Genomic DNA, 20,924 nt, shown 5'->3' on the forward strand with positions numbered 1-20,924 from the left:
GGAGCCTTCTGGCGCAGAACCAGGAAAGGAGAAAACATGAGCAAGGAAGTTGGAAATCAGCCTCTTTGGCGCAAAGCCAAGTTCACAGCTCTGGTAAAGATGACTAAGATTCTACCATTGTGCTACAAGGGCAGCAAATTGGTGCTATGGGGAATTCTTTAATGCCCTGATTCCCCCTATAATGCTAGAATGTAGCATCATTTTAGTATCATAAATTCTATTAAGCAAGACTCGTGCTTAAAGTTGTGGGGGATTAGAGGCCAACTGAAGGCATTTCTTCAAAAAGAAGTTGTGTGAAGCTGGATTGGAAGGAACTTGGCCTCAGCAACTAACTGACTTGTTTATTTCATGCAAAAGAATGGAGCAGAATGTTGATCTTGATAGCGAGCTGTTGTATTCTTGGTCCTATGAACCAGTATAGCAAGGCTGCCCTGCACATTTTATACCTCACCAAGTCGAAAACAATTCTCCAGCCCTACACTGTGGTCTGCTAGGTTCTTGACAAACCTTTCTGAATCCCCAAGCAATCAACAATACTAGGAGATTATTATATTATTTCTCGGGTGGAATTCTGTAAGCGGCCAGTGAGCTCTGCTCAGCTTAGGAAGTAAGAGGTTAGGTGAAGGACTGTCAAGGTAAAAGGCTATAGATTTATTTAAGAGATGTACAGTATGTAGAAAGATCCAGGCCAGAGAGGTCTAGATAAACAAGGCTTTGCAGAATTCTGAAAGGGTGGAGGTATCCAATGTGCAGCCTTCTAGATGTTGCCCATCAGTGTGGCTAATGGAGAGGGATGGTGGGAGTGGTAGTCCAGCAACATCTGGTGGATGCCATGTCAGCTACTCCTGTTTTAAAATGCTTCCTTATATTCATGGATGTGTTACATTCATGCACGCATACATGTTCTCAGAACCTGGATTAAGAAGAAAAACTTTAGTCTCTTTTTGCCAAAATGGAAAGGAAACTGAAGGCAATAAATAAGGGAAATCATTATGTACTAGTTTAAAGCGAGATTTTTTTCCATTCAGCAATTTTCAGAAGCATGTGGAAAAAATCTTATTATGGATGAGGCATGCCATGATATCTACAACGAATATTTCTGCTGCACATATCCATCCACTCTCCATGCTCCATCAAGTGCTACACACATTTAGATGCTTATAAAGCATCAAGTAAATATAAAAGTTCCCATGATTTATATAAAAACAAAAATGATAACGTGCTTTAAGTGCTCACATTTCTTTTTGTTTATTCTTATTTTCTTGTGCATGTGAATATCTGTGGATTGTCTTTGCTTTGTTGCAGTCATCTCCTGAAAAAGCACTATGAGTTGAACTAAAAAAAGAAGTCTGTTTAGAAAATTTCACAGTCATGGGATAGGAAGATTGTGTCTCTTACGGATCACTGATTTCTTAAAGAACAGGAAGCGCTATGTAGACATGTCTCCATCATCGTTCTGCCCGGACACTGAGGTCCAGCTCCGAGGGCCTTCTGGCGGTTCCCTCACTGCGAGAGGCCAAGTTACAGGGAACCAGGCAGAGGGCCTTCTCGGTAGTGGCGGCCTCCCTGTGGAACGCCCTCCCACCAGATGTCAAAGAGAACAACAACTACCAGACTTTTAGAAGACATCTGAAGGCAGCCCTGTTTAGGGAAGCTTTTAATGTTTGATGTATCACAGTATTTTAATATTCTTTTGGAAGCCGCCCAGAGTGGCTGGGGAAACCCAGCCAGATGGGCAGGGTATAAATAATAAATTATTATTATATTATTATTATCATGGGCTGAAACAGTTCCGGCTTCTCGGCCCCAATCCCTTGCCTACGAGGTCCTTAGTGGGCTTGCTGACTGGATAAACCTGGCACCATATGGACATCATGTCATTTATGTTCCTGGTACTACACTTAAATGAGAACGTTTTGTGCAAATCTTTTGTAGGCAGCTGTGACAGCCCTTTGGGACTAAAAAGTAGGGCAGGAGAACTCTACACAACAAAATAAATGTAGGAGTAAATGGAAATGGACAGTTCTTACAACGGAGCTTCCAGAAAAAGGCAACCAAAATGACCAAGGAATTGGAACACCAAAGCATTTGGAGCTTCTGTGTTTAGGAACAAAAATAATGTCAGAAAGGGTGTACATGATAAAGGTTTATAAAATTATGCATATTATGAAGAAAGTGGGCAGAACTAGTGTTGTTCATTTATTTGCAGATTTATAAATCACTTCACAGCTACCAAAGCAATGCACAACAAGATAAAAATAAGATAAATCATGGATTCAAAAACTAAAAGCTATAAAATCATTTCTACCATTCTAGAATTAATAGTCCAAAATATGACTTCGTGGAAAGCCTTCTTAAACGAAAGTGTCTTCAATAGTTACATATTCTTTCTCCCCACCCCAAAACAACAGAATTCAAGGTCACCCAATGAAATTGACTGGCAGTAGATTCAAACACTCAAACTAAAGCACCTTATCAATATTGAGCTAATTTATGGTTTGTAGACCACTCCAGAGAATTCCTTTAGACATGATTGCTGGTTCCAGGTTCAGAAGTGTATACCTCTGAACGCTGCTTGCTGGGAAGTGGCAAGAGCAGTTGAAGGATATCGTCCTCCTCTCCTACCTGTAGGCTTACCAGCAGCATGAGATTGGCCACTGCAAGAAACTGGAGGCTGGACTAGACAGATCTTTGACTTGATGCAGCAGACTAGCTTAACAACTCCTATCACAAAGATCACATGGATAATTTATGTGAAGAGCCCTGAATTCTCTCAGAAAAAGAGGGAGAAATTGAGTCTGGGGAACAGAAAGTTTCCTTGAGTTCCTAGGGAAGGCAAATAGGATTACACCCAATGTAGAAGTGGATGATGATGATGATGATGATTACAATATACAAAGCTGATCAAAGATGTCTTAGCATAAGCTTGTATAATCCAGTATGTTCATATCTGCTTTTGAGGTATTATCATATCCATTTATGAGCTGCTATGTTGTAGGGCTTTGTGTGTCTATTAAAAGGCAAAGTGTTTCTGAGAGGGAAGGTGGATTGCAAGGGATCTTGCTAATGAAAATCGATAGCATAAAAATCATAATCAGCAGATGCAAATATTTATGCTGCTGAAATAATTAGGGGACTTGCCCAATCATCTCCATATTGCTAAGCTCCTCCAAAACCACCTTGATTGATTTCTAGCTGCCGCCACCCTGGAGGCTTGTCTCTAGAAGCAGGTCATTTATAGTTATGATAATTCATTTTGGTCCTGTAGGTTTACAACTTAGCAGTATATCTTAGTGACTTCTTGGGAGGGATAAAGTTTACAACAGATCCATGTTTTGATTCTAGGCAGGATTCAAGAAGACCCTAAGTAATTGTAGTCTAGTCCGTTCCAAGGTCTTATACCACTTTTCCCAGCATTACTGTGGCACCTTTTTTGCTTTAGATAAAACTGGATGCTAAGTTTATGCTTCCCCATCCTATCCCCTCCCACTTCCTACCTCCTTTGTTTCGAAGCCTCTTAAGTGTGAATGCTGGAATTTGGTGGGTTATTGTAGACACCCCAAGCTATATCTCTCACGAGATTCACTGCTTCTGCTGTGCGCTCCGAGGTTGGGGCAAACAAGGAGTCAGGAGAGGACAGGTGGACTCCAAGGTTACTTGGAAACTGTATGCTAGTAGTTTAGAAAAGCCCAGAGTAAGAGCCTAAGATCTGTGGTTTTCTTAGCAGGCATGGACATTGCTCAGTGGCAGAGTGTCTGCCTTTCATGCATAAGGTCTCAGGTTCAATCCCTGGAATGGAACAGCTTCATTCAGTGCTGACAGGGAAATCTCAAGCCTGTTATCTCCGAGGCCCCCCCCCCCCCCATGCACAGGGACATAACATGAAGCTTTGCCCCTCTCAGAAGTCTCTTAGACCCACAGACATATTGAAGCAGACATTATATTTCCCACACTGTTGGAAAAACAGATCATTTGGTGTCAGGACGCCTGTGCCTAAGGCATGGGGGGAAAGGGGTTATAGAAGAGAAATGCAATAGCAGCACCTCTTTTAATCCCAAGGCTACAGCTCTTGTTCGACCTCCAAGGCTATATAACAACCCATTTATTGCTTTCATTTTGGGTTTAACGCAGGGGGAGGAAAAACAACGCTTACCTGGCAGTGCATGTACACAAAGTCCTCAGCCATTCTTGTGCCATGCTCCTTCTTTACAAAAAGCCCATCTAAATACCAGAGTCATAGACGGAGAATGGAACGTAGCATGACATTCAGGAAGACACACGTTTTCCTTCTGCATGCCTTTTCCTTATACTCTGGGGGAAAGGAGGACCTTTTACTGTGGCCTCCATGCATCCCCCGTCTCTTCTCTGTTCCCTTTGCTTTTCAGAAGCCAGAGCAGTGAATTTTCCATTCTCTGGAGGACCCACCAAACGGAACAGGACAGACAAAGGCAGCGTTGCTATTAATCTTAAACTTTTATCTCCTATTAGTGTGTCAATAAGCAAACCTTTTCTTCTGCCACCCTTTGATATACTGGACGTGTGTCAGAGGAAAAACACGGGCCATCCATATCTTATCTTATATTAAGGAGAGTCGTTGAGAAACATACCTTCATTACTGCGACAGTCATGTCAAAAAGAATCGACTTATTGTCAGCGCATCTAACCTAACAATGTTAATGGACCCTTCAGGCATCTCCTCCTCCTCATTTGTTTCTTACATGCCTATCAAAGAGACAATGCAAGGTAGTTACCAAGCTCTGGGGAGTGGTGTGTGTATGTGTTAAGAGAGTCCATGACAGCTCTTTGGGCTGCTCATAATGAAGTGAGATGAGTGTGTGGGAGGAGGGAAAGGAGAAGCATTTTGACAGTACCAAAGATCCAGAATGGTACTTCAGCCATCTTGGCAGCTCTCTTTACTCCAAGGTTCTTATTGGTCCAAGTGTTTCATCTGGAGTGATATCACCATCCTTTCTTCTAATGTTCCATTGCATAGCTGTGAAAGTAAACCATTTTTACAAATGCTCAGTTATAGACATCTTAAGTTATAGATTCCTTAAGAATGGACGTAACTATACAGTGGTTACCTGAAAATGGTCTTCCTACCTTTCTCCAATACAGTGGTACCTCGGGTTACAGATGCTTCAGGTTACAGACTCCAGTAACCCAGAAATAGTACCTTGGGTTAAGAACTTTGCTTCAGGATGAGAACAGAAATCGAGCGGTGGTGGCACGGCAGCAGCGGGAGGCCCCATTAGCTAAAGTGGTACCTCAGGTTAAGAACAGTTTCAGGTTAAGAACAGACCTCCGGAATGAATTAAGTTCTTAACCCGAGGTATCACTGTATTCACAAGTCTGGCTTTCCTAATTCTTCAAGTACATAATTAGCTGCCCCTGCCACAAAATACTCGTCCTCACACACATAGCTCTTCCTTTCACATCACAATGTTCCCTGTTATTTCCTTGCCAAAGTACACAAAATAATGTAACCCAGCCTCCAGTAGAAATAATTTGTAGAAATACCATAAGAAGAAAAACCAAAGGTACTGCTACCACTGCTGAATTGTCTGACACGCGTGAAACTGTAAAGTTTCAAGAACTTACTCAGTGGTTTGGTGATGGCAGCAATATAAGGCCTAGCTATATATTATGTGAGGATCTGTGATGTTATTGTAAATAATAATAATAATAATAATAATAATAATTTATTTATTTATAATAATAATTTATTTATTCCCTCTCAGTGAGGGAACTGCCAGAAGGCCCTCGACGCTGGACCTCAGTGTGTGTAACATTTTTCTATCTCTGCTGCATTTCATTCTACTGCTTCCAGGGGGTGAGGGTCGCTGAATGCAATGACCTCACATTTTAGTAACTGTTACCTGGGAATCACACAAGGCAGATAAGGTTTAATGGCAGCTGTGCATTCTCCATGCGTAACATCTAGCTACGCCTTAAAACTCTTTTCTGCCAGAGAAGGTGTCTTCTGGTTCCATTAGAGAGGTGTTCTTGACTATTCTTACACATTTTCAAATTCAGCTGCTCTAGCCATGCTGCATTAGTTTTTATGGAATGCACATTCTCATCCACACTGGAATGTGATTCTGACACACATCTCAATGTGTAGGCAAATCAGTGTGGTGTAGACTGAGGGCCAAAAAATCTGTAGAGCAGATTGTGCTTGCAGGAAGCACATGGGAATTTGGTGGGTGAGGTGGGGCCAGTGGCCGCTATTAGTATATAAATAAGAAAACAATATGGAAGAGTTAAATGTAACAATCACATAAATATCAGAATAGCATAAATATTATCATTAACTTAATTTATTTTACTCTTCACTGTAAGGAAAAAGATTTCATATAACAGTTTCTCTTCAAAATTTGTTTACTAAGTCACAGGGGGAAATCATCCATTCATTCTACCATCACCCCATTTTTCCTCCTGTGTGTATGTTTTTATCAGCCATATCACAGCTCAAAAGAGAATCACATCATTGGCATCAACTTTATTTTTGTATTATCAAAACGATCATGAAAACATGAGGAGATAATTGAAGCCACATATATATGTGCCTGAGTGTAAGCCTTTGACAAACTTGTATGGCAGACTGAACAATGAACCCCAAGTTTGGTAAAAATAGCCAAGGGCACAGCAAAGTTTGTCATCTTGCAAAAATTCATGACAACCAAGCCCTATTGGATTACTTTCAAAAGTTCTCCTTCAAAATCTTTCCCTCAGATTTGCTCACAATTTTATCCTGCTACAGGTTCTTTGCTTATCCACAACTTACAGTTTCTAAGATGGTTATTTTCTATATCATCCTGCCCCACCCTGGTACCCTCCAGATGTTTTAGACTACAGTTCCCAGTATTGGCTGCTGCTGATGGGACTTATAGTCCAAAATATCCAGAGGGCACAAGATTGGGGAATGATTAATTTATTAACACCTTTCTATGCAAGCCCATTAAGCCACATGACTGTTTATTATTTGGGAGTATTTTAAAAATAAAAAGTATTATTATCATAATCATCACATATACATTCTAGAAACAAAGATAACCCAGACCCATACTGAGGAAAAAGAACTTTCCCTGGAGACCCCTGAAAATACATTATGAAAACCTGTATTCCCGTACATACACCACTACTTAGAACAGTATACATCTGTAAAACACGTTCTTATCAAGTGATCCACAAGCTAGTATGAACCCTTCAAACTGGTCTTTCGTTTTCTGGAGTATTTGTGAGTGAAACAAAGCTCACCATCCTCCAGTAAAGTGCTTTGGTAAAATTTATGCCGCATCTACTAACCCAAGTTCTCAACGTAGTTTACAATATATTTAAAACACAACAAAATAGACAGTGATAGTTTCTTATGGATATGACATTCATTAGAGCAGGTTCTTCAAGCCATTGGGTTCACTCAGATTTTCGAGCTACTGATTATGTTTAATGTAATTCTTTAATGTAGGGATGGGGAGCCTCAGGCCTGGGGGCTCTTATCATGTGTGAATTGAGGGTTATTTAATCACTTGTTGCTTTGAAATTCACATCCATCAGCATGGGCCTTTTCATTCCCTGATTTCTATTCAAATGCTTTTTAGAGAACAAATGAAATGAAGTCATAATAATAAAAATAATGCTATACATGTGCATGGCGGAGAAAGGGTATTCTGAATATGGATTTTGTGTCAAGGTATGAGAGAGAGAGAAGGAGAGATCACCTTAGTGACCCAGGTTTAACTATAAAGCATATTTTTCAAATGAGCAAACTTCTTAAATAACGTGGAAGGGGCCCTTTTTACCCTTAATGTGCGGAAAATGATACAAGTTACTTTGCAAAGGAAAAAGTGTGCTAATGTGCCAACAGCAATTGAATTCCACTGGCCTTCTATTCATTAAACTTCCATTGCTCTGCACATAATTCATCTCAGCTCAGTTATGCTCCTCAAGGGTCTGCTACTAAAATAAAGAAGTAATCACTTCTATGTCGCCAAATAAGGTGCACTTGGCTCCAGACATCCACTTACAACTATTGACAAAGAAAAGCAGACACACGGTGCCAAAAAAACAAATGAGGATTCTCTTCTCACCCCCCATCCAAACTGGCTATTGGAAGGCAGATCCAATGTGCTGCACTTCAAAGGTTCCATTTTCTTAAGTCTTTCATGCTTACAACTCACAGGAACCTCAAAATTCCCAGGGAGTGTTTTGCAAATTTAATAGGTTCTGACTGCTTAGGCTAAGTTGTGCTCTTGTAGTTCAGTGGAAGACCACATATAGTTTGCAAGAGAAATGTTCCAGGTATGCATGGGGAATGCTCCTCTCTGAAACCCATGGGAACCATTGCCAATCAGTGTAGAGAATATTATCCTAGATGGGCCAGTGGTTTGAATCCCCATAAGGCTGTTTCCTTATGCCCTTAACATTGGAAGCAAGCATGGACTTAGCATAGCAAAATTTCATTTTCTTCCCTGTCATGTATATTGTCTTCAAGGTACCCCTGACCATTAGGTCCAGTTGTGGCCGACTCTGGGGTTGCGGCACTCATCTCGCTTTATTGGCTGAGGGAGCGGCGTACAGCTTCCGGGTCATGTGGCCAGCATGCCTAAGCCACTTCTGGCGAACCAGAGCAGCGCACGGAAACGCCATTTACCTTCCCGCCAGAGCAGTACCTATTTATCTACTTGCACTTTGACGTGCTTTCGAACTGCTAGGTTGGCAGGAGCAGGGACCGAGCAATGGGAGCTCACCCCGTCGCGGGGATTCGAACCACCAACCTTCTGATCGGCAAGTCCTAGGCTCTGTGGCTTAACCCACAGCGCCACCTGCATCCCATGTATATTGTCTTACTCAGCTCTAAATATGCAAAGGTGGAGGGGAAAGACAACACTTTCTTACCAAAAGGAAAAAGAGCAAGTGATGTCGTGATCATTTGAATTGATAGGCAAGAGGTGATACAGCATGGCATTCCATCTTCTTCTTACAGCAGGGATGAGGAGCTTCAGGCAGGGCCTCCATAAAGTCCCCCTCCCCCCCGGTCTTTCTAGACCACATCCACCATGCAGGCTACACTCTTTCCCCAGGCCACATCCCCCTCTGGCTCTGCTTTCCACCCTTCTTGAGCGTTTTGTCTGTCTGACATTAGTTCTTGAATCATGACAAAACGCCTCGCTTGACAGGATGGAGAATAGAGAGGGGTTTGGCTCCTGGCAAGTGGCCCTTGGGCTGAAAGGCAATGTGGCCCTCAGGTTGAAAAAAAGTTATTATTTCATCATGATGATGATGATATAGTCGTACCTTGGAAGTCAAACGTAACCTATTCTGGAAGTCCGTTTGACTTCCAAAACGTTTGAAGACCAAAGTGTGCAGAAGCCCCGTCGGAAGCTGCAGAAGTCCTGTCAGACGTTCGACTTCCAAAAATAGTTCACAAACCAGAACACTCACTTTCAAGTTTGTGGCGTTCAGAAGCCAAAATGTTCGAGAACTAAGCTGTTCGAAAACCAAGGTACAACTATAATCAAAATTATTTCGTGCTCAGCACAAAAGCACCTGGTTCTATTTACCTGTGATTTGGCAGGATTTATCTGTTCTAGAGGGCTTATCACACATTGAAATTTCATCCACTTCTTCCAAAAAGAAAAGATTTTTGAGATTTGTTCTTAAAAATATAAAGCGGTATAGAAATGAAATGAATAATAAAAATAAAAGATGCTGTAGCCATTGTTTGATTTTCCAATAGTGAATGGGGGCCAGAAGGGGAGGAAGGGAGACAAAGATCATTCAGATCAAGTATCTGATAATGTTTTCTAAAGCACCAAATGGGGGTCTGAACCATATCTACTTACTACAGCTAAAGCTAAAATACACTTACCATTTTTATGTTTCTTAATTTCAAAATTTGATTTTTGTTCACTAGTATTTCCTGTTTTGTTAATTTCATCATAATGACTGTAAAACTCATGATATTATTTATGGGGTGTAGGAAGTATTTTTAAATGGAATTTGAAAAATTTAGTGGTTTTAATGGAACTGGAATCAGACCAATGGCATTAAACAAGAATGACTCGCTTTGACCATATCTAGTTGACCACTGTGGGAAACAGGATGCTGAAACAGATAGCTTTGGGGGCTAATTCAGCAGGGCTTTTCTTATGTTCTTATGACCCAGAGGATCATGAGTACAGGGAGGTTCACACAGAGCTCCTGTATCTGCAGAGTTCCCTTTTAATTTCCATGGAGAATTTGCTTGTATAGAGGAGCGTGCCTGTAGTTCAGCTTTCTCTGCTGAAATAGGATGCAGAGTTTTGTGCACATATTGGAACTTCCACATCTGTGACACGATTCTTGTTCAGACTGACAGTCACTTAGAAGCTCCATGACAATATCTGCATCTTAGGCAATCCTAGTTTTAGATCCTATAATTTTATCTATTGGTTTACTTAAAACTAAATTTTGTTGAACTCCATGGGGCTTAATCCCAAAGAAGCAGGGATAGAATTGCAACCCCAATATGAATTCAGCAAAGGGGCTGAGTTCTCCTCTAAACTCCAAACATGAGAATGTTTGCATTGGGAAGTTCAGGGTCAACCTTTAAAATTTCAACTTCACAAAGAACCAAACAAATAGAACTTTCAGTTCATTTCCCTTCAGCCCTGGTCTAGAGAAGATATGTCAGAGGAGAACCACCTTTGCAATAATATTTCCAAGACCCTTAATGGTAGCATATAACTGATATCTACCACCATTAATGGATACATTTTTTAAATGCCCCATTCATATAGAGCGGCTCAATGAAAATATTATTCCATTAATGGTTTGCAACTGCAGTAGAGCTCCAGTGGCAGAAAATTGCTCACCAGGGATATGAAATTGCGCAGACAAGCCCACATGAAAAATGCAAGCTTACTCATTAAAATTGCTGTTATTTTAATATGTGCTTGCTGCTGTCACTCAGGTATTGGCATCCCACCTCAGCCCCCCATGCCAAACCTGCAAGGGAGGCCATGCACTTTTCTTGCAGCTGAAGCTTTGGGGCTCAAGAGAATTTCTGGAGGTAGATTTATTGGAAGAGATCAGGTTACAGAATACCTCACTTTAGGCTTCCCCTTGAAATTAATGATGCTATTAGGGATACTGAGGCTCCTTAGAGCTGTCATTTTAAATTATGACCATTCTTGCTTTGACACAACACCACAAGAGCCTTTCTCTTTAAGAAGCAGTGGTATGGGAGAAAGGTGTCTGGGTCAAAACGCAAGAACAGTGTTCAAAAGGGTAGATATTTTCTTTTCCAAAAGATTAGACTTGACTGGAGTTAATAGCAACATATGTGTTTCTGTCCTCAGAGAATTCTGCCACTTTCTGAATCTAGTTCTGTAAGGCAACAGGAAGAGGATATCAAAACACCCACAGAGTGACTAGGAATAATGGTTAATTATAGTGTCATAGAGTGAGATACCTGCTTTAAAGGAGTGTGTTAACCAATCTTTTCGCCAATGGGAAACGGGACTGAACAGTAAGACCCTGTGGGCAACATCCTCCTTTCCTCTTCCTGCCAAAATGAGGAAAGCCGTTTCCATGGAAAGCAAAACAAGACCTGGAAAATAACAGGTATACACACAGACGTTCTTGAAAGGAATGTTCATCCACAGTGATTCAGAAAACCTTTGAAATCTCTGGTTTCTGGCAGGCCCCAACTTGTACTGTACTTATGTGGACTACTCAAAGGACAGGCAGACATGACACTGGTGGCAGTGCTAGCTAGTAGACAAATGGTTTTGTTTTGTTTCAGGGCCTGCATATGTCCCTAATATGGTTGCCCAATCATCCTCACAACGCTCCTATGAGGTAGGTTAGGTTGCGAGACAGTGACTGGCCCACAGTGAGCTTTGTGGCTGAGTAGGAGCACCCTGATCTCCTTGGTCCAAGTCCAACACTCTAACATCTCTACATCTCACCAGCTTAATCGTAAAGGCCAAACTACATGTTATGACAGATATGCAGTGGTGGTTGGAGAATGACATCTCCCTGTTATCCTTGATATCTCCCCTTTCTCCCTGAAACATATAATTCTATTTTTCCAAGGCATAATGTTGTTTCTTCCCCACCCACTCTCTCTGTGACACCGGCTGTCACTGGTGGGTGGGGAAGCAATGTTGTGTCTTCAGACATGGAAACTATTGTGGCAAGTAAGAAAAAAAGTGCAAAGAGGCACAAGATGATATCACATCATGGGTAGCTGAAATAAATTACATGTTGGAGGAGAAAAGGGAAAATGCAATGCAAAGAATACTTGACATAACAATGTCATATCAAACTGAGAGATTAAAGGTTTTCCCCTGTATTTTGTTGTTCGGTTGGCCCTGGGCTCCACCCTTTCTGAATTCTAGCCTAGCTCTGAGAACTTAGTTTTTAGCTTCAGTTCATTTGCATCTCTTCCCACTATGCATGACCACCACAGTTTCCATCATTCCAACCTCCCCTGCTCCACGGCAGGTGGGAATCAGCAGCTTTTGACTCTTATGAAGGCAGTCACTGGGCAGATCAGCCATTTTATTGCCAGACAGAAGTAAGAAAACACAGAGGCAGGGGGGAGAAGATAGCCCAGATAACCTCTCCCTACTGGTTGCTGTACCCACCCAGATTCAGGGTGGTTGCTTGCTTGGTTGTCTCTGACTTCTCTCTGGCTTCCACAACTCCTCCTTATAAGCCATTGGGAGGAGTCTGAACGCTTGCAGCATCTTGCCAGCCCCATCTGCCGCCCATCTGAGCTGATTGCTGGACAGGCTGATTGCTGGACTGTAGAGTAAGGAGTTGGTCTTGTGACTCCTTCCTCCCATTTCCCACAATGAACTAACCAATGAATTAAGAAAGGGAAGCTGTGGAAAATTCAGATGAGAAGAAGTCCACCTATATATTATGGTGAGAAGAGAAAAGCTCAATGGGAGCCTATGATAGCATGCTGTTTGCCTTTTAGCCTTCAACTTTGATGCAAGCTTCCATTTTCCATGCCTAAGAAAAATAATTTGACCGAAACCCAGCAAAATAGTTAATTTCTTTTAAAATATTCTGAGGGCCAACACCCATATCTTCAGAATTGTTCTTTGCACACACACACACACACACACACACACACACACACAAAATACACACACGGTGAGTCCTTTGAAAGAGGTCCCATGGATACAGAGTACGCATGTTCCATGGGGCCTCTTTTAAAAGACTCACCCTGTATATACCGGCAGTGTAATCACTACATACCGTATTTACTCAAACCTAATGCACCATCAAATCTAATGCGCACCCTAATTTTCACAATGTAATTTGGCCAAAAAAGGTGTGCATTACATTAGAGTAAATATATAACCTATATATTATATGCCACAAATGCAGATAAACATTTAAAGATACATGCCCATGAATAGTTGTATGGTCTTTATTGTCTTCTAGTTGCAGGAATAAGTTTTTTTTTTTTAAAAAGCAATTAATCACTTGAAATCATTTCCAACATATTATTATTATTATTAGCATTACTACTACTACTACCCCCACGATGGAGTGAGCTCCCGCTGTTCGGTCCCTGTTCCTGCCAACCTAGCAGTTCGAAAGCACTTCAAAGTGCAAGTAGATAAATAGGTACCGCTCCGGCGGGAAGGTAAACAGCGTTTCCGTGCGCTGCTCTGGTTCACCAGAAGCGGCTTAGTCATGCTGGCCACATGACCCGGAAGCTGTACGCCGGCTCCCTTGGCCAATAAAGCGAGATGAGCGTCGCAACCCCAGAGTCGGCCACGACTGGACCTAATGGTCAGGGGTCCCTTTACCCTTTACCTTTACTACTACTACTACTATCACTACTACTACTACTACTACTGCTGCTGCTACTACTACTACTTTATTTGGTTATATCACACCTTTTTCATTGATAGTAACTCAAAAACTCTTTCTGAAATAAGAGAAGCAGGTCTTCATAGTGAAAACTGATTACTTTCTTGCTGTCTTTCTCCCCCTCTTTCAGGATATCCATTTCACAAAAATAACTATTAAAAGAGAAAAGGAAAAAAGTAAGCAAATGGTAGAAAACCTCTTCTTAGTGTTCCCAGTTGTGACCTACAAAAGTCCCATCTCTAATCTCTTGCAGGAGAAACTCATAGCTTTTTGTGATGTTTAGGGATTTACAGAGTTGGAGGCAGTGAAAGCATTTATTGCTCTAATGGCAGTGCAAAAATTGTCTGTACTTTGAGAAGTTGTATGGCAAAATTGCTCCAAACAACTAATGCCCTGTCCCTCTGCACAATGAGCAATTAAAATGAAGTAAGCTGTAAAACTTGGGCAATGCATTTTAAAATAACTGTTTCATTTCCAAAATTGTTAAACTAACACGTATGAAATATATATTGGGTTGTATCCAGCAGCATCACTCAGCTGATGTTAAGGCTTTTGTTGGCAGAATGGGGAGGGAAGCAAGTTTTTTGCAATTTACCCTCCCCTCAGCACCCTCATGCCCCTGAATCTGCTCTTTTGGGGGATCCTCTTTTTGGGAATTGTCCAAATTTAGAGAGGTGCAAAGGGAAGGGGAAATTGATGAAAATTGCTTCTCTCCCTAGTCTGCCAATGGAACCCTTACCACGTGTTGAGCAACACTGGTGGATGTTCAACTCTTTTCTCCTTCAACAGTTGCTTTAATAAATAGCCAGGAGCCAAGTCCCATTACAACTAAGGATTAGGGATGGGAAAATCATTTTCCATTTACGTACATCATGTTCTCATGTTTTCAGTCTAAAGTTCTGTCCTCCACATTTCCACATCAGTTTGAAAAGTCCTCGTGAAAATACACCAGCATTTTAGTACATCTAGCACTAATATACACAGGATGGTATGCAGTTTTCCCTAAGATGCACATTTTTGCAAAGCAATTTCTCCTAATAGAATTTATTTTTTTGTTACGTCGGTGTCACGAACACCTGGATTTTTATGCACACTTTCCCCCAGTTACATGTATTTCTGTGCACATTACTTGGCTGAAGAACTGCACTCACATTCCTTGAAGTGTCAATTTCCAAGTATGGAGGTGCTCCATTTCTCAGAATGGCTCAAACTAGGTAGGTTCATCTTTAAATGTGGACTGAATCAGATTTCTCCCTCATTCCTACTGAGGATACAATCCACAAAAGCCCTCTTGGAGGTTTTTTAAAGACCTCTTTTTGGATATTCTGTTAGGTGGAATAACCTAAAATCCTGCATGTAAAATGTGGTAAATTTCCCCTTTCAAGAGGGATGGAGCCACCATTTACCTGCTAGTCCTCAAGGGAAAGCAGAAGATCCATTTATCTTAACAATCCCTTACCTTTTTTTTACTCCACAGGCTGTATGCGCTATGGGGCAGTGCTGTGTGTGGCCCAGGGGCTTTATACTGTCCACAACTGAGGTGCAGTAAATTGGCCCATTTCTTAGAACAGAGTTAACATTCTGTAGCTTTTTTTGAGCATGTGTGCATGTTACATATAACACTTTAAATATAACAGGATCTTGGCAATAAAAGGGAGCTTCCTTAATGGTTTTTATGATGAGTATACATTATCTCTTCAAGCTTAAGAAAGCAGGTGCAAGATGGTATTTCTAATTCTGTTAAGTAACAAAATCAATGCTTCATGGGCTCTGTTGGTGCCTATGGCTGCAATCCTACACCCACTTATCTAGGAGTAAGCTCCACTGCACTCAGTGGGACTTATTTCTAAGTAGACACATATAGGATTGCACTGTCCATTACTAGGTGTGTTTTTTGTTCTTTTTAAAGAGACAGACTATGTAGAGTCTTTAGCTATATGAATAATTGAGGCCTCCTTTGAAATACAGCTTGCTTAATAAGGTTTTGTTTTATTTATTTTATTTTTATTTTCTGAAATCACAATGCTATTTCCACCCCATCACTTAAACACATACCATGATTTGCTGCTTTCTCTTGGTCAAGGGCTGATTCTGTAGCTCTGGAAAGTTCCCAAACATATTAAGCTTCTTTATTGAAAGCAAATGGAGAAAGTGGGGGGGGGGGGAGAGAAGGAGGGAGCATCTCTTGCTGAGCAGAAGCTGCATAATTGGATTAAAATCTCTCTGTGTGTACAGTATGGGGATCTGAGGACCCCTGCTGCCCTTTTGATTCCTATGGAGATGGCAGGCAGAATGCAAGAGCATCGCTGATGGAAACGGGAGCCAGAGGTATGCAGCACAATGTGATTTGCCATCCAAAGCCTGAGGATTTACCCAGTCGCGGCTTCCCCGGAGGAATAAGCAAGCGCCTTTCAGCAGCTGTGGAAGGGTGACCAGCAGTGCTCATTAGAAGCTGGTCTCTTCTGGTACTGAATGCAAATTAAGGAGCCATGTTTGTGGTTCATTAGCAGTCAAGTGGTTTGTCCAAAATACATCTTGTAGTTTTAGGGGTGTGGGGAAGAGATGATCCACAGCCTAAGATTCCTTATGCATTTCAAATCACTTGCCCCAGCTAGCCTTTGATCTCCCTGTAATTTAAAATAAATGTGGGCTTCAAGTCCCTTTAAAGTTGTCAATCTTTTTCTGTGTGAAGGATTTGTGACAAGCCAAAATGTTTGTATTTCTGTTTGTTTTAATTTAAATTGCCCAAAAGCTAGATATGAAACAAATGTGTGAGTCATCTAACTTGCAAAAATTAACACATATATAATATAATATAATATAATATAATATAATATAATATAATATATATATTCAACAATAAACTTGACCTATCAGTATTTATCATTATAGCTGCAAACTGTTCACCAATAAGACTTTTAAGGTTTAGGGTCCCCCCCTTAAAGGTCCAGAATAAATTTAACGGGGTTTCATATGACCTTTTAATTTCATAGAAATCTAGTGCAAAGTTTGCTCAGGATAGACAAGGGACTGATTAATGAGTTAATCAGGATCTTTTGGATAGCAGAGAAACTCCCATCAGCCCCAGTCAGACTGTGGTGCAACTCTATAATTTCCTTTTTGAGATAAGGCAACCAGAAGTGTCCACAGTGTTCCAAATATGGCCACATCATAGTTTTGTATAATGGCATTATGATATCAGGAGTTTTGTTTCCAATTCCTTTCCTAACGACCCCTAGCATGGAATTTGCTCTTTCCACTGCTGTTGCACACTAGTTTGACATCTTCATCAAGCTGTTCACTATGAACCCAGGATGTCACTCCTGGTCAGTCATTGCCAGTTCATTCCCCATGAGCATATATGTGAAATTATTATTCTTTTTTTGCCACAACATGCATCACTACATTGGCCATTTTACTACCCATTCGCTCGGTTTGGAAAGGTCCTTTTGGATCTCTTTTTATTTTAATGACCTTGAAGAATTTACTATCATCAGCCACCTAACTCCTAACTCTAGATAATTTATCAATAAGTTAAAAAGCACAGGTCCCAAGACCAATCCTTGGCAAACTCGACTTTCTGCTTCTCTCCATTCAAGGAACTGTCCATTTATCCCTACTCTTTGCTTCCTGTTACTTAAACAGTTCCTGATCCACAAGAGGACCTCTAAGCTTACCTCTTTGGTGAGATACTTTGTTGAAACATTTTCAAAATCCAAGTACAGAATGTCACCCAGAATGTCTATCTATATGCTTTCTAACACTCTCAAATAGCTCTAATAGTTTTATGGGAAAGGATGTGCCCTTGCAGAAGCCATGTTGGTTTTGCTTCAGCAATGCTTTTTCTTTATGGTTGGCTATTTTATCTTTAACAATACTTCCCACCAGTTTTCTAGGGGCAGGCATTAAACTAACCAGCCTGTAATTTCCAGGATCCCACTCCCACTCCCAGATCCTGGGGGTGGGGGGTGGGGAGGGAAGTGCCATGCTTTCTTAGAAGAACAGCAATTTCACATCTGAGTTCTTTAACCTGGAGTTTGTCCATTCTTAAGGAAATCAGCCCTGAGTGCTCACTGGAAGGACAGATCGTGAAGCTGAGGCTCCAATACTTTGGCCACCTCATGAGAAGAGAAGACTCCCTGGAAAAGACCCTGGTGTTGGGAAAGATGGAGGGCACAAGTAGAAGGGGACAGCAGAGGACGAGATGGTTGGACAGTGTTCTTAAAGCTACCAGCATGAGTTTGACCAAACTGCAGGAGGCAGTGGAAGACAGAAGTGCCTGGCCTGCTCTGGTCCATGGGGTCATGAAGAGTCGAACACAACTAAACAACTAAACAACAACAACAATTTTATCTATTGGGCATAGTACTTCAGGAGCGACCCCACATAATTCAAGACTTCAAAATTCAGGGTGAACTCAGATAAGAATTTCAGAAACTGGGCACAATCCACCAAGTGCTGCCACCAAAACATTATTTAATGGCCTGATGTTACACGGAAACGTTGCATTGGCGGATTTGGCCAACTTGCTTCAAATTGTCACTGTAGTGATAGAAAACAGGCTGTGGTGGGTCCTAGTGGAAGGTACTGAATAGAAACAAGCTGTCAGAGGGATGGTTGGCTACTTGCACAGGATGCTTTTATTTTAATATGAATTAAGCATCTGGAGTCAAGCCAGTAGCAGACTGTGTCACCTTTTTGACACTGCAAGCCACTTGTGAATGGCTTTGTGTCATTGTTGCTGTTTCTCAGCTTCCCTGTTTCTCCCCCCACCTCAATCACCACACACACACACACACACACACACACACACACACGTTCCTTGGTAATATATACTGTATGTGCTAAATAGGATTAGCACTTCCACAGTCTGCGCAGGCTTCTTCTCTCCCCTCCCCCTCACACCCGCCAGCACACACTTCACCTGTCTCCCATCCTCAAGCCCCAGCTACTTCAGTGGCCTGACACAAGCCTTATGTAGAGTTTAGCTTTCTCACTGTAGGGCAGCTGGTAATGGGAGCCTGGCTGAAAAGAAGCCTTTCAGGCTCATTGCTTTGGAAGAATAGACGGGTGTCTGCTCTGCAGCTTTCCTTTTTTGATAGGAAGGGATAATCCCTTCCATAAGTCAGGGTTGTGTCAAAGCTGCAGAGAGAAAGAGAGATCAGGGGGCTCTCCCAGGATACAGAAATAGACCAGCCTTCCAGCCTAGGACAATCTGGGTTTTTGACAGCTATACCACTTTGGGGTTGGCATTTAGTACTACCCAACTAATTTTAATTCTTCCTATTGAGGCTTGTTTCCCCACTCTCCCTTCCCCCAAGGCACACTAAAAATATCTTCTTGAAAAGTGTTTCTAGTTAAAAAAGAAAAGAAAAAGAAAATGAAATTTTGAATCCTAATCTATCTTTTTGGACAGAGTCGGCCTCCCTATATGTCTTATTTGTTCTCAGAACATCCGGAGGAGCAATTGATTCTCGTTCGGTTTTATTACTTATTTATAGCAAAATGTTGAAGCTCTTACTAGCTAATTTAAGAATCTCCCCCCCCCCCCAAATGAAATAGCCCTATGAATGTCATCCTGTGAGAGATAGAAAACAAAGATAAAGACTTTGGTAGCTGCTGGTTAGGTAGATAAATAGCCTTGTGATGTATGGCGTGTGGTATTTTCATTCAGTGCATGGAACGGTGGGTTTGACCATTAAAAACAGAATTCAAAGGGTTTCATTCTCCCACTGCTTGCTACCCATCTCCATTCTCCAAGGGCAAGAAAATTGAAACAATTCAGCAGGGGCAAAAGTAGGTTGACAGTGGAGACAGCTCTCTTGGTATGGGAGAATGCCTCTGGATGTTTCCTCCTGCCTTCAACTGCTTATAAACTGAAGATACTTCAGAGAATTCATGACACCTGTGTCTTTCTCCACCATGTTCTGCCACTGAGATGGGTATCAGATTGCCTTATGCAAGTAAGGCTTTTGTAACTTTAGCAAAGCCTGGCTTGTTAGTTTCATACCACTGATGGACAATTAACGAAACTGCATGCAAGAAAGGGCAACATACATAAGTGTGCTGTGGATTTCTTGTTTCATGTGCTGTTAATTTTATCCTGTTAAATTTTTAGTAGCTCCTGGGTTACCTATTTAATACCGACTCTCATAAACCTAATAGGCTATTGCCTTCCACATAAAATGGTTAATGCTGAAATGCATTAATGAGTATAAAGAAATCCCAGGTCTTTCTCCATATATTGCTCTTAGAGCATTGTGTCAGCAAGAGTTTGGTTTGGAACTCTTGGGTAGCTGGTAGTTCATGTCAGGCTTGTAGCATAAAGGACTTTGTCAGGGCTGTCAATCTAAGACGGACTCAAGCTTTAAAGTTAGAAATGTTGAGCTGTGGCCTTTGTCATTTCAGGAGTCCCTGCATCCATCCCTGCTGAGGATGGCTCCCTGCTAAGCTACACTGGAGACTGAATTAACCATTTACATACTGGAAGTCACTTCTTCAGAAGCTGAATGAAACTGATATAATGAATGAAACTTGTATTCTGGAAATCCATCTCCCGCCTGTCCCCTGTATGGTTTGTGTGCCTTCAATAAGCGTTTAATAGGCAGAACTTACAGACTTTTCATTATCATGGGGAGGACATTACCTGGTCAGTTTGTGATGTGTTTGCTGGCTGAAATAAGAGTTTGGGAACTAAAGACTAGGGCTTGGGACTTAGAAGAATAGGTTTGGTGGAAGTCCATTGTCTTAGGGTTCCAGTCTTATGCATACATAGTAAGAAAGTCCCACTGAACGCAGTGAGACTTGATTGTCAGTAAACAAACAGAGAGTCAAATTACTTTCTGTTAAAAATAAAAACCAACATTACAATGGACAGGGCTTTCGCTATTAATTATTAGAATCTTAACATATACAAACATGTTTTTCAGCAGCTATTTCATTTATGTATGCAAGTGGGGTGTATGAAAGAAACTTCTCCCAAATGCAGAAGTGGGGCACCAAGATGGGGTCAATTCAAGCATGTATCGTTCAGAAACCCTATA

At 41.3% G+C, this 20,924-nt stretch overlaps 1 protein-coding gene and 1 long non-coding RNA gene across 3 annotated transcripts in view; one reads left to right on the forward strand and one right to left on the reverse strand.

Moving 5' to 3' along the window:
- LOC308467519 (uncharacterized protein) overlaps positions 1-20,924 on the forward strand; it is a 151,440-nt gene that overhangs the window by 114,350 nt on the left and 16,166 nt on the right. Inside the window, exon 3 of one of the 2 annotated variants that reach the window (XR_013981185.1) lies at positions 20,290-20,708. The exons of the other annotated variant lie outside the window; for it this stretch is intronic. The gene's annotated coding sequence lies outside the window, so the exon portion shown is untranslated. Of the gene's footprint in view, positions 1-20,289; positions 20,709-20,924 lie in introns of those variants that run through there. 2 annotated transcript variants of the gene reach the window in all.
- On the reverse strand, positions 631-4,892 carry LOC308467758. The gene is made up of 2 exons (XR_013981281.1): positions 4,608-4,892; positions 631-913 (listed from the first exon to the last, which is right to left on the reverse strand). It is a non-coding gene; the product is annotated as an uncharacterized lncRNA (long non-coding RNA).

This window comes from Podarcis pityusensis (assembly GCF_964106645.2).
Source record: "Podarcis pityusensis genome assembly, chromosome: 2".
NCBI lineage: Eukaryota > Metazoa > Chordata > Lepidosauria > Squamata > Lacertidae > Podarcis > Podarcis pityusensis.